This window comes from Perissodus microlepis, chromosome 20 (genome assembly GCF_051167445.1).
Source record: "Perissodus microlepis isolate ML-2025 ecotype Zambia chromosome 20, ASM5116744v1, whole genome shotgun sequence".
NCBI classification, from domain to species: Eukaryota; Metazoa; Chordata; class Actinopteri; order Cichliformes; family Cichlidae; genus Perissodus; species Perissodus microlepis.
The window spans coordinates 25,557,532-25,571,977 of NC_140480.1; the positions used below are offsets into that span (position 1 = coordinate 25,557,532).

Below are 14,446 nucleotides of genomic sequence, written 5' to 3' on the forward strand. Positions count from 1 at the left end.
TTTTCACAGCATATTCCAAACACCTAAATCCAAATCACAGAAATAAAGGACAGACAAAGATTAGGACACGCTCTAAACTGAAAGTAAAAAGAAGCTACTTTTGGCTGCTCACTTATTCAAGAGGGGTCATCACAGCAGGTAGCTGTGCATGTTTGATTTGGCAGAGTATTCTGCAGGATGCCCTTCCTGAGGTGTCTCCCCCTGGGATCGAACTGAGCATCTTTCACTTGTTAGGCAAACTGTAAGCGATAGCGTTAAATTAACCAAGCATCTAGAACATCTCATATTTAGCTGTTATGACTACAGATTTAGGTGGATGCTATAATTAATCAGGTTGTTGACACCAAAAAATAAATATGTCTATTTCCTCATTTTAGCCACACACACACACACAATCTACAGTTAGCGGTTATAACATGCAACTGTTCCGATGTGTCGTCAGGACATCATTTGTCCTGTCCTTACAATTCACTGTTTAGGAAATGACCCTTCACTGTAAAGAAATAAATCTGTTTAAGTAACTGACACCAACTCACATGCACATGGAAATCATTCTGACAAAGATTTGCAGTCTCGCGTTTACATGCACTGACACACATAATTGGGACAGTGTGATGTGCACAAACGATGTGCAGATCCTGCATTTGTTTAACCTTAAAGGCTATCTTGTCTCGTCTTCATCATTTTATTTGTGTAGCTGCTGTTATTATTCATCCATACATTTTCTTAGCTGTTCCAGTCAGAGTCGTGGAAGGGCTGGAGTCAGTCCCATGACTTGCTGATATGGTGCACGAAGCAGGGTACAGTGTAGAAATGTAACATGCCTCACACAGGCAGGATTTCACACATACATAATGAACCACTCCTTGGCAAATATAAGTAGCTCTACTTTGTGACAAATAAACAATGAAGCACTAATCACCTACCTCTTCTGAGTGTATCCTATCTCGTGGTTAGACACCTGCTCCCCCATGTTGGAGAGAGTTATGTTCATGGTGATAATAATTATGTTCAGCAGCCCCAGTAAACTCGATGCAGCAGATGAGCTGCTTCTTCACTAGGTGCAGGTTCCGGCTAAAATGGTATTCCAGCTCACACCAGATCTTTAAAGCAGCAGACCTACTGTCACCAAGCGCCATCCAAGATGGTTCATTTGGAATTCTTCTGACCGAGGCGTGAGAGACTCTTTGGAGTGCCACAACGATCGAGCTTGTTGGAGTGTAAATATGAGAAAGAAAGCGTCAGCTTCATAGTGAGAGTGAGAGGATTGTCCACTAGTAAACCAATCACAAATGGCCTAGGACTCGGACAGATAAAAAAAAAAAAAGATTTATATTCATACTTGAGTGGGCATTGATATAACTGGGTGGTACCCCCAGTTAAAATCTTGTTTGGCTATGTAAGCCTAGCTATAAAGGTTTTGTGACTTATAAGATCCTGTCAGTAAGAAAACATGGATGTTTGCATTGATATTTACAAAAGTCTCTTCTGTAACCTGTCCAACTACACAGGAGCTCATTGCTGTAGTTTGAATACCAAAACGTTGTCAGCTGGGTTTTTGGGGGTCGTGGAATGAGCACCAGTCATAAAAGTAGTAAAAGCTACATGTTTTAAAAGGAAAACATATTTATGTGTTTGTACCCTTAACGTGTGAGCGGAGCGGAAGATAAACAGGTATACTCGAGCTTGCAGGCAGTGACCAATTTGCATATTTATAGATCTGTGCATACTAAAAGAGGGAAAGGCGTGGCATTACATCTAAGCCATTTGAAAGCATCAAGGGATAATTTTGATTGAAATAAAAAAAACCTTCTAAATATGTATTTCTGATGAACAGAGATGAGTATTTAGGAATTTAATCAGTACCAGGAGAGGAGATTTAGGACCTTAGCCATCTGGGTAATAAAACGCTTGTTTTTAGCTTTGGTAAGATTACATAAAAACCTATGTCAAATGTCAGTGCAAAAAGGAAAACAAACATAATCTAGGGTGCTTAAGTTCAGCGTTTTGTTGTCCTGTCTATCCGACTTCCTCCTCTGCAGCCTTTGTGGCTTTAGAGAAATAACCCAGTATCATCGTCCTTGCCTTAGACACGAGCAACAGGAAACTATGTCACTAGAATCTAAACAAATGTTATTCTGCTGAGTGAGTGCTACTGTTGTTTTTCTTGGAAGGACAGTGTCAGTAATCAGCTTGTTGTTTGGTGTGAGTAACATTGACAAACCATGTTTTTATTCATGCTCTCCCAGCAGTCAGCATGAATTAAACAAACTTTTAATCGGTTACCTGTTTGGCTGCGTGCGGTGAAGCTGCGCTGTTTTTCAATTTTCAATTTTAATTTCAATCACAGAGTCCATGGGAATTATTTCATCTTTTCTTTTAGCAGCCTTAGTCAGCACTTAACCTGTTGTTTGGTATGATGTCTTCAGGTCATTTGGATCTTCTTGACTTTATTTGCTTAGAGCAGAAATATCAGCTTTAATGGTATTTTGGTTAGGAGTTTTTGTAACACTGGACATGCCGCTTCCTTTTTCCACATTCCCTATTTAATTGTATTAGTTCTAACATGCAAGCATAATAGAGGTAAGAGGCTAGTTCACAATCTGTAAAACTTTGACATGGGGGCCAGAGGTTGTGATGCTGCTTAGAGGGCAATTATAACAAGCCTTTTTTTCCTTATATGGTTTCATAATCTTTGTTGCATTCAAGACATTAACCCTCTGCTGTGCCCTGTTTTTATGCTCTTAAAAAGGGCACACAAGGCTTGTGTTTAATAAGGAGGGCTGCTTCTGCATTTTTCATTGATATTCACAATGTGTGAGTTGAGGAATTTTCCCGCTTTCTTTGTCAGTCTGTTGAAGCCTGCCCACTACTCATGAATATGTATGAGCATATTTTAGACTAAAGACTTTTAGTCCACGAACTCCCCCACGAGCCTTAAAAACTAAATTCTTTTGCACAGTCAAACTGATCTTAAACCAAACAATAAAATTAATAAAATCCAAACATAAATGTATTCAGTATAAATGTTCTAGATACAATAAGTCTACAGCAGATGATTGAAGAAATGAGTGGGAAAAATGATCCCCACTCTTTCCATAATACATGACTTCGGGGCCAGTTCCTCTTAGCTGCAACAGACCACTACAGATTAGTCCTTGTTCTGCACACCAGCGCCAGCTAGAAATCTCTTGCCAGCAGCAGTGGGAAGGCTCAGATGAGTTCCTAAATCCTGCAGTCAACAGCCACCCATCTCTATGTGAACTATTCCTGGCCTTGATTACAATTAGTGTGCCACAGTGACTGGCTCCAAAGAAAGAACCACAAGGAGATATTCAATTATGTGCATAGCGGGGTGGGATGGATGAGCCTTTTGCAGCGACTGAGAAAATTCTAAATTCATTTAATGTCAAAAAAGATTTTTAAAAATAGTTCTGATTTTGGCCAGTTTTCATGACGTGACAAGTTGTTAAGTCATAGCGAATCTTGCAAAAAGATTGCAAACCAAGCACTAATCCCTTTTACTCCTGTTCTGTTCTACAGTGAATGCTTATAGATCCACCATTCAGATCAAATTTTCTAATTAGCCTGAAAATGCCTCATAGGAAGGCAGACGTAAAAAGGGCTCATCCTATACCCTACGCTCCTTCAAAGACCAACATAGGTATAATGATAGCAGACAGTGGAAATGATTTATTTGCAATCCCCCACTCTGCTTGTTTTGCCTAAGTCAAATCTCCACAATCTAATATAAACGAAGCAAGACAGGAAGCTTAGGATAAGTATGAGGCAGCACAGTAGTATTGCTTCTGAGCAAAATGCATTAACATATTGACTTTGCAGAAGTGCATGCAAGCTACCTCAGCTCACAGTTGATTGGCTGGTGCAAATGAGCTCAAGTAAAACATGCAAGCAATCAAAAAAACAAACATGTTGGATGATGTTTTATTCAACGTCTCCCGCACTCTTTGTCAACAGTTCAGCGCAGCAATCATATTGCACTCTCCAACAACATCCACAGAGCTGTGTTTAACAACATTAAACTGTAAAGGGAGGCTGCCATTAGAGGCTTTAGTTGTTTCACTTGTTGTGTTTTGCTTCATAATGGGTCTGTAGGGCTACTATGTGCGCTGCAGGTCCACTTAATTGTGTTTTGATCTTTTAGAAGCCATTAGTCAGAGAATCCTTGTCATTTCCCCTGCCCTTCCTGAATATGACATTTCAGTTCACTGGTAATGAGATGTCTGTATCTACACCAAGTCCTGATTACTAAAGCAGAGGCAACACAAGGGATACCATGTCAACTAGTCCCAGCTTTCATGTATAATATCTATGTGTCGGGTAAATTAATTTTTAAAACACACACAAAGAACTGGACCTCCTGATTTTATCTCCCGAAAATAAGAAAAAGAAGAAAGGAATAAGTAAGTAATTTCATTCATGTCTTCTACAGACGATGGTTGGAGATTCAGGCCAGGAGTGTATTCCCTTGTGGACAGCTTCAACATCAGGTAGGCCCAGTTGTTCCTTGTGCTCTACTTCCTAGTCCATTTGGAGGAAGCATGTGCAGCTGGTGCCTTTGTTAACTAGCTGCCCTAATAAGTCTGTGCGGTCATAGCAATGGTGTGCTTGAGTGTGCTCCATTCAGTGACTCCATCATGCTACTGGGAGACTTCAATGCTCATGTGATCAATGGCACTGAACCTGAATGGTGTATTGTTATTGGACTTCTCTACAAACCACAGTTCGTCCAAACACTGTGTTCAAACATAAGCATCTCCATAAGTGCACCTGGGACCAAGACACCCAACATTGCGGGTCAATGATTGATTTTCCAATCGTTCTGGACAACTGAGTAAGAGAGAGAGAAGCTGAGCTGTTAACTGATCACCACCTGGTGGTGAGTTGGATCAGGTGATGGGGAAGGATGCTGGAAAGACCTGGCACACCCAAACCTATAATGAAGGTGTGCTGGGAACGTCTGGCGGAGGTCCTGGTCTGTTTGTCCTTTAAGTATCTTGGGTCTTGTTCATGAGTTAGGGGAGCAAGAGATTAACAGATGGATTGAGGTTGCGGTTGCAGTGATGCAGACACTGTACTGGTCAGTTGTGGTGAAGAGTGAGCTGAGCACAAAAGCAAACTGTTGATTTAGCAGTCAATCTACATCCCTACCCTTACCTATGGTCACGAGCTCTGGGTAGTGATTGCAGATAACCGCTTGGAGATACAAGCGGCAGAAATTATCTTTCTTCAAAGGGTGGCTGGCCTCTCCCTTAGAGATATGGTGAGGAGTTCAGTGATTCAAGAGGGCCTTGGAGTAGAGCTGCTCTCTATGTCGAAAGCAGCCACTTTACTTGGTTCGAGCATTTAATTAAGATGCCTAATTGCCTAACATCCCATGTAAATATAACGGAAATATAACATATTTACTTACACTGTAATAACAGTGCTTAAATGTTTTAAAAAGATGCCCACCTACTGTTTATTTTAGGAAACTCCTTGCTTACTACAAGAAGGTCTACAGATTTGTACACAGGTGTGTGTTGCATTTTCAGTGGGCTGTTTCATGATTCAAGATACCTGAAATTCATCTGACTTACACACCGTGTCCTGTCTTTGTTTACAGCACAACTTTAATGGGGGCACTGTAGACTCTCCTCAGTCAATACAAACACTATTCCAGACCCCAGCTGCTTCACAGCTCAGCAGCATGAAGCCGAACAATGCACGTACACAGCTGTGTATCTGTTACCTCTTAAGACATTGCACTGATGTATGATGGAGACTTAGTCTAACTTTAACCCTAACTACTGATAACTTAACTTAACCTTAGCCTAATATTACCCCAGTGGGCATGGCTTCACATTAAAGTTTAATTATCTACACTACTTGCTTTCTTGTTCCTATTATCTGACTGTGCAAACAGATTTAGGTCCCCATAATGTGAGCAATACTCAAAACACACACACACATTCAGTGGTACTGTTAGAATGCCTTAGGCTTTTCTTTTCTGGATGTCTTACCCATGTAGAGAAATATCGGTGCGTGGCATGCAGTGCATTTGATATATTTGGGTGTTCCGCTAGATTAAGTACTGCTGTTTTCCACCAACATACTCGATTGTAAGAATAAAAATATACATCGTCTTTCTGAAAAAACAAACAAGCATAAAAAGGAACATAAAAGGCAAATTCTGTACAAGTTGCTCTAGTTTTGTTTTGGAGGACATACAGTACTGTGCAAAAGTCTTGAGCCACCTTTATTTCTTTATAGTGCTTCTTCTTTTTTATTCCTTTATAATTTGCTTCTAAAGACACAGACTTGTAATTTTTAAAGCAGTCTTGAGCATTAGTTTTGAAGGTCTTTCAAAGTATTTCTTTCAACATTGGCTGCTTTGTCCATAATTTTCAGTCCAGTCTTTGTATCTGACCATTTTCAGAAGAATGTTTCTTTTTATCTGTTGAACCACTGATGCTGATCTTTCATTAAAGCATAAAAAATTCACCCATCTCAGGGATGTTATCAGTGTTGTGTCTACACATAACAGACAACTTGGCAAAGTACCCATTTAAATAGTATCTTTAGACACTTTATTCTTAGTAGCCTTTGGGAAAAAACATATAATTTGCTCTCATTTCTTTCATTGGATCTATGAAAAATGCCAAACATAACACAGTTTGACAGGCATAAAATAGGATTTTTGCACCAACAAGATGATTCCTAAAGAGCTGTTAGCCAAAACCTTGGCATATCTTGGAATGGCATGCCATTAAAAATTTTAGAGAAACCAAAGAAGTAGGCGACAAAAGCAAAAGTGTCAGGCCTAACAAAGCAAAGACCTGACACAGGACCTGGGAGATACATCTGGCCCTTCAGTTGATCCAGCTATTGTTCGCCGAAGCCTCATCGGAAATGGTTTGAGTGGACGGGTGGCTGAGGTATGCCAAATTACACAACAACAAAGTGGCTACAGGTCTTATTGAATTTTCAGTGTTTGGTTCAAAATAATGTCAATATGTATGAAGGAGGGCACAAGAGAGGTGCAACAATGAGTATCTACAGTCGTCTGTATAACATGCTGCCAGTAGAGTAAAAGCATGCTTAGATCTAATTTATATAGAACCTTTTCTTCACAAAGTATCAAGGACTATTTTGAAAAGAAATTACTTATTAAAGAAATTGAAACAAGAAATTGTTTTTGCAGTTTCATGGCTTTTTGGTTAAAAAAAACAAACAGACATGAAACCAGTCTTCTCTTTGAATTAAAATGTTCAGTTTCTAAAACTCATGTATAAGAAGGTAGGGAAGTCATTATAACATATTTAATATAATCTGAACCAATAATGCACTAAGGTCAGCTCTCATAATTGTCAGTTAGGTTTTTACTTGCATATCAATAGTAACCAAGTTCCTGCATAGTACAGAAAAGAACTGCTTTTAGCCAAAGTGACATGACTTCTGTTCCTATACGAATCCGTTTTGTGCTGTTTTCACTTGCAGATCTTCAGCTGCCTTTTCCTTGGTATCTCCACTTGAGTCTACAGTCAGTTCCTCCTACCTGAACTGAATTAGATATTTAAATGAATGGCTGTATTGGTATTTTGTATATCTCTGCATACTAAGAACAATAGTAGACAACAATGGATTGTATTAGAATTTTGAACACTAGGAACAAGTCTGGCTATTTTTCCCCCCAAATTTAAATAATATGCAAAATAGTGCTGACTCTAAGGAACTCTAATTGTGTGAACCAAAGGCCATCTTCCAGGTGTACTGTGTAGGCACTCTTAACTTCCAGTCTTCCATCAAAACGTCGCACTAAACCCACCTGTACAGACTTGATTCAGACCTTTCTAATGAAATGCTCCATCTCTGTCATCAGACTGCTCCTTTCACAATCTATTACACCTTATACATTCATTGCTCTGGTATACATTATATGCCACTGACTTCTGCTATCCTGCTGCATTGTTTTAATTATGAGGAGGAAAGGGGGTTACTGCTGAAACTTCACCACAAAGTCATTTCATTATTTTCCATTTTATGGATTTTTTTCCCCCATGGAGTTCAGCATGTTTTCCTGGGTAATTTCACCACCTTGTTTGGTGGCCTTCTCTCTGTAGCAGCAATGATAACTAAAGATCAGTGGCTAATGTTTAATGCATATGTATTGGTGAGTTTAGTTTTCTTTGATGTTAATGTGTTTGCGGGGTTTAGCATCCACCAGTCCAATGCACAACACATTTCCTCTAAAGCTGCACCCTTCATAAATGACCACAGGGTTGAATTCTGGAATAATCTCCACCGACAGATTGGTGGTGCTGCATGTAATGGAATAGCTTAGATGTTTATTGGAATTTAGACCAGTGTATTTGCCTACAAGGTACAAAATAAATTGCAACTTTAGAGCTACTTGGGCCATCCAATGTGACAACATGGAGAACCAAAAATATTAGCTTGCAAACCTCAACATACAAGTTAATGAGTAATACATTTTAGTAACCATAAATCTCCTTATTAGTACTAACTTTTCTCCAAAGCATATACAAAACTACATGTATGTATAACTTTTGGGTTACTTGAGTATCTCTTTTTAATTCCAATCCATGCTGGTAGTCTGCACTTGACACCTTTATAGATTTCTTTTCAGATCAAAATGTTTTATATGAAAAAACACAAGTAGGACAACTGGGCATATAGCTATAAATTTTGGTTTCTGGTCTTACTGGCTTGTAACACCTTAGAAGGGTCCCTTGTCATATTTTGGATATCCAGGTTTTCAGGGCACTTCAACCAAAAAGATATTTCCTCTTAATCTTCTCAGATTCCACATTTTGATGTTTAAGGTGTAAATGGATATGTTTTACTTCTGTCTTACTCTTAATTTTCTTGCAGTACACTTCAGAGTAATCTTGTGACAGCTTTTAATCCACAGGTTAAGAGTCTGAAGAAATCACATCTGTTTCATCAGTTTTCTCTGAGGCTGATAGCGTTGACATTGTCAGACCAATCCGATAAGGATTTTTACAGGACTGTTTGCAAGAATTGACATCAATGAGTCCAAATTTTTGAGGACTTTGAGCACACCATCAGATTTGTTTAGAAAATAGATTCTGCCAACACAAATACAGTTGTTTGTGGAAACAGACTTAGATTATTTTAGACAAACTTACATTTTTATTAGATATTTTTTAAATAAGAACGTTTGATCTTATGGCATCACAGCACTGATAATGGAACAGCGACAAGGTGATAGGCTCAGCACAATGTCTAAAAATCCAGATGTCTGGATACAATTCAATGGAATGACCAAAAAATTTGCAAAGCTGAGTACAAATCACAAACAAACTGCAACATTACTAACGACTACCAGATTAGTCATCTAGTATAATTTGTTTGTTTTACAAAGATTTATCTAAAAACCTGCTGTACTTAATTATTAATTGCAATACTGGTTAACAAACTCATTAAACCAGAGTGTCTGTGACAGAGAGCTGCCCGTTCCCCCGAGCCTCGAGTGGGATGCACAGGATCATTAGAGGCTAATGTAAGTCTGGTTGAGGTCAGTTGCTGCAGTAATGGAAAAATACAACCTTAAAGCACAACATGCCAAGCTTTAGATAACTTGTGTAGGATTTTATCTATATTTGTGCTGTTATATGTTTTTCTATCTACCACCTACACAAAAATATACAGTCCGTAGAAAATGTTATTAGATGACTGATCTCAGTATTTTCTCATCCTATTTTTTAAAAAAAAAACCAAACAAAACAGTTCTGAAAGTTTTTGCAGGACACCAGGAAAACTAATTGACACCTATTTAAAAATAAGAATAATAATTTATTCAAAGTCGAAGAAGAATATGCTGCCCACTTCCTCATTCTACCCTCAAATATGTGCTAGATATTTTAACGTGAGGCTAATGTGGCATCAGTCATGATGATAATTGTAACTTTTCACCTCTACAATTCTCTCAACTACTGAGCCACACTAAACTGATCTGCTCCATGAACATCTACAACTCTCTGATTACATTTACAATCTCTTATGACAGCCCTCGTAATTGTAAAGAGATCAAGCAAACTCTTAGCCAAGCTATGTTGTTGCTTAAATTATGAAGCCTTGTGAAATCCCTTTATGAATTATTTTTCCTACACTTACACCCCCCACACCCACCCCCACCCTTCTCTCTTTCGTTGTCGCATAGAACATGTCTAATCTACTTAAAACAAGTTGAAAGACTGGTAATATAAATGAGACTGCTTGGCCATCTGAGGATCTGTCTTCATTAGAAGTGGATCTGGACAGAGTTTCTATTAGCTCACTATCAAGATGGGGAGACTGTGAGGAGGAAATTACACATGTCACAAGACAAAGTGCGGGCGGCCCAGAGCTTAGCCCAATGGAGGATGAAAAGCCTTAATCAACGACAAGGACTACCGGTGACAGGGCACCATGATCTCCCCATGCGTCACAATGTAGAAGATTATATCCAGCTTCTGACAGATTGACACTTCCTCTGTGAGTTCCTGGCTGAAAACAGAGAAGGATGGCACTGTTTCTCTCTTCTCTGCTCCTTTTCCTTCCTTTGTTCTTTACAATCAAAGGTCTTCCCCAGATTTGGGTCATTACATTTTTTTTACCTCATCTGCAACGGTAACAACACTTAATATTCTTTTAAAGATAACAGCACTAGAGCGCACCCCAGGAGGACCATGTGCGTATCTTGCCAACACTGACAGTAAATTACAGTTATAATGGAACTGAAAAGTTCAAAATATCACGATGTTGTCATGTGGAATATTCAATTTAAAGGTCATGAGCCTTCTGAAAGAAAATTCTCATTGTTATGTTTTTCTTATCTGTTTCTTGTTTCTCTTTTTTGTCCTTGTCACATTAATGTTATGAATCAGTCAGTCAGCACCGCTCATAAAAACACTCTTCTGTTCATTTCAGGCATCCGTGTAGAGTATTTGAATTAGTCATATGCCATTATCACACCTTCACTATAAAGTTTTTTTTTTTTTTTTAACTCATCTGCAGCTACAAATGGTTCTCTGGGGGAAAGCAATGGCTTTTCAAAAAGAAAGAAGGGCTCATTAATTTCTCCTGACCTTATTAAATTACACACAAGATACATTTTTGAGCTACGCTTCTGCAGACAGGATGCTGAATTTAAAGACGAATACACAGGTATGACATCATTAAAGGAAAAAAACCATCCTTTGTCATTCCTCTTCGTCATGGGACACTGTCTGATAATTATCTTGATTTAATAGCTCTGTTCCTCTGAGGCAACTGTCCTAATTAACAAACAAGGAGCCAATATTTTGATCTTGCCACCAAATCAAAAGGGTGCTAATTGTACATATCATAGCCTAAAGCTTAGACTGTTGTCTGAATGCTGTAACTGCACCAGCGGTTAAACTTCGTTGTTGTATTTTGTGTATTTTTTTTCATCTATATCATCATATCATCAATGGTACTCGAGAGATTTAATATATCCAATTGCTCTTTTATTGAATTCAATATTTAAGCAAACTGCAAAAAGGTACAACTAACAGCACAAAAAAGTGTGTAACTTCAGCAGAGGATTTCTCTAAAGTCTGCAGGCTGCATGAATCAGGAATCAGCAGTTATATCCACAGGCTGACAAGATAACAAGTACTGAATCTATCACCTAACTTTGGTACAGTAACAAAACTGATAAACCCTTATGCCTCAGAGCGTCAGAGAGTCTGTTCTGCATTTCTGGCTTAAAGGGGATGGGAAAACATGATTCAGTTATTCACTACCTGCAATATTTAAGCAAGCAAAAATCTGGCACGCAATACATAAGTGTGCCTGCAAAGAATGTGTATGCTTACTTACATGGCTGGTAGCTAGTTTAGTAACATAAAAGCAGCTTTTGTATTGCATGCATACAGCTATTTCCCAGAGTTTTGCTTAATTTAGTTTATTCACACTCCCAGATTTCTGCAGGTACAAACTTGTAGTTTTCTGCCAGAGCTAAAGTGGACTGTGTATAAAAAAATGGACCAAGCCACCATCATGTCACCCGGTGGTTTGTGCACTCTTTAAACCAAAACTATGTTTTCTGCTTGGCTGTAAACACGGTATATCTGCAGCATAGCTGGACCTTTTAACAAAGGTATGTAAGCCACTTGGGGTTGGCTTTTTGAAGAAATTCAAGGAACTGTAGGTTTTGATATTTCCACACTGGTTTAGTTTTCTAACTCTGCAAGTTGCTGCTTGGTTCAACTGACACTGACTCGCGTTACTCAGACTTTTAAGGGATTATCACTGGATGCACAAAAGCTGTTTTTATACCCGTATGCAGTCAAATGTGATTTTGTCAAATTAGTTATGCTTTAACTTTACATTTTTTCAGGGAAAGAAGAGATTAATTAGCAGTTAGTAGAAACAATGACAGAGGGTGCCGACTCAAGCACTGTATTCATATCACTCTTGGGGACTGGCTTCATATAGAGTGTAGTCTTTAAATTTCACAACAGCTTTTAGTAGTGAAAATGTCATTAGTCATCTCTAAAGTAAGCACTGATCTTGCAGCAGTGCAATGTTTTGGTAAGTCTCTGCTTCAAAAATATTACTATTACTGTTAAAATTTCAGTTTAAGTTGACCTAAAAAAAAATCCAAATTAGATTTACAAAGATCAAAATATTCCAAAGAAAGAAGGGCAGGAAGAAGAAAAAGAAAAAGAGGAGGACTGAAAGGATGAACTTGATGCAGTGGGTTGAAGTGAGGACATTAGCTGCAATAGTACTATCACCGAGCTGACTATGATGCAGAGAAAACTGAACAAAAGGAAGAATATTAGGCTAAAGTTGGCATTTAATTATTTAGGCCATTAGTATAACTAACTGTCTGTACCTTCAATAGCCATCAACAATGTGATATAGATGAGAATGTAGTTAAAAGACACATTTCAACTGACTTTAAAAAGGATCAAGACAAAAAGGAAAACAACAACATCAAAGCATTAATCAAAAAAATAATGTCACAACTACAAAATCTAATATGAATCCAATGATACACAAAATCACAGAAACATTATATCACATGTCTGACATATCAAAGGCCATTTTCACTGCAGCATATTTGCCTCTCTCCTATTGCTGCATATTTTACTTTTTGCCAGTGGTTATGTAATGAGGCTTGTCACCAGAGGTTTGGCCAACACAAGAGACCCTCCTCTCTTCCTCTGAGTAAGTGCCAAGAAAGAAAACCTGGGGTTACAAGGAAGAGGCATAGAAAGAAAATCACTTACACAAGATTTAATGACCAGGATCGCAAACAACGGTCTGACGAAAGCAAGAGATGCTGCAGATGCAGCTCTTTTGTACAAAGAGCCAGAGTATACTGCAACACAGGTCAAAGAGGTACTTAAGGGATAATAAGGTGTGATAGTCTCTTCTGTGTCTTTACTCATCTTTACAATAAAGAACTTGATAAAATAACCAAATTGGACAATATTCCCTGTAGGCGGTCAAGGCTGTTGTTTTGGGGGAAAGAGATCAGTATGGCGCAGTGACACTTGTCATCTTGAATGGCTGGCCGGGAGTAGTGAGAGTGCACCGTGAGTCCATGGTAGTCTGTCACCTCTCTCCACCCAGCCACCTACAGTGAGTAAAAATGGCAAGACAGCTAAACCCTCAACCAGAACCACTCTTGAGGGTATAATGTCATGCTCACTTGTAGGCAGATGTTGAATTTTTTTTTTTTTAAATATTAAAAAATGCTGCTTCCTCTCCCTCACACAGTCTTCATAACAGCCAGAGTTGCAAATTAACACTGAGAGATCTGACACAAATGAAGCGATTATGCCTATCCAAGGGACGGATTGTGCCGTTATCATGTAATAACAGAGCTTCTCTGTGGACTGATTCTTTGTGCTCTTTATTGTTTTACACTCTAATTAAATTAGTGGAGTGATTTCCTGAATGCGCACAGTGTGAGTCTCGTATTATTTGTATTTGGAGGATCCAGCGTCTTCAACTTACTCGAAGTCTTTAAGGATAAGCACCAGCTCTTCACTTCAGGCATGGGATCTGAGCCATGAGGGAGCATCAGGATATATCTTTTGCTTTGAAGCTCTGAAGGGCTGTGCAGAGTTCACCAAACTGCCAGTTTAATGGATTGAGTCTAGCTTTTCAGAGGTGCCACGGAGACAGAGCTATTTGCTACGCTGGTTAAAAGTCGAAAGACATTGCCTGTCTTGCTCTCTCTCTACTCTGCCATAATCTGTTTGCTCCATTTATAGTCGGCAGATACCTTCATTTATTCACTGTGGAACTGTGAAACAAGCAAGTAAAAAGTTTGAAAACACTGTATTTGTCACTCCTACATTTGTTAGCCCCATTCACAGCATATAGTTGCTTATTGTTCCAAAATGTTATTTTTATTTGATGTTAGATTTAAGGATTT

The 14,446-nt window shown here is 38.7% G+C and overlaps 1 protein-coding gene across 3 annotated transcripts in view; it reads left to right on the forward strand.

The window, feature by feature from the left end:
- LOC146364643 (metabotropic glutamate receptor 4-like) overlaps nt 1-14,446 on the forward strand; it is a 189,998-nt gene that overhangs the window by 5,116 nt on the left and 170,436 nt on the right. For 2 of the 3 annotated variants that reach the window (XM_084915998.1, XM_084915996.1), the window contains exon 2: nt 4,454-4,511. The exons of the other annotated variant lie outside the window; for it this stretch is intronic. The gene's annotated coding sequence lies outside the window, so the exon portion shown is untranslated. The remainder of the gene's footprint in view (nt 1-4,453; nt 4,512-14,446) is intronic. 3 annotated transcript variants of the gene reach the window in all.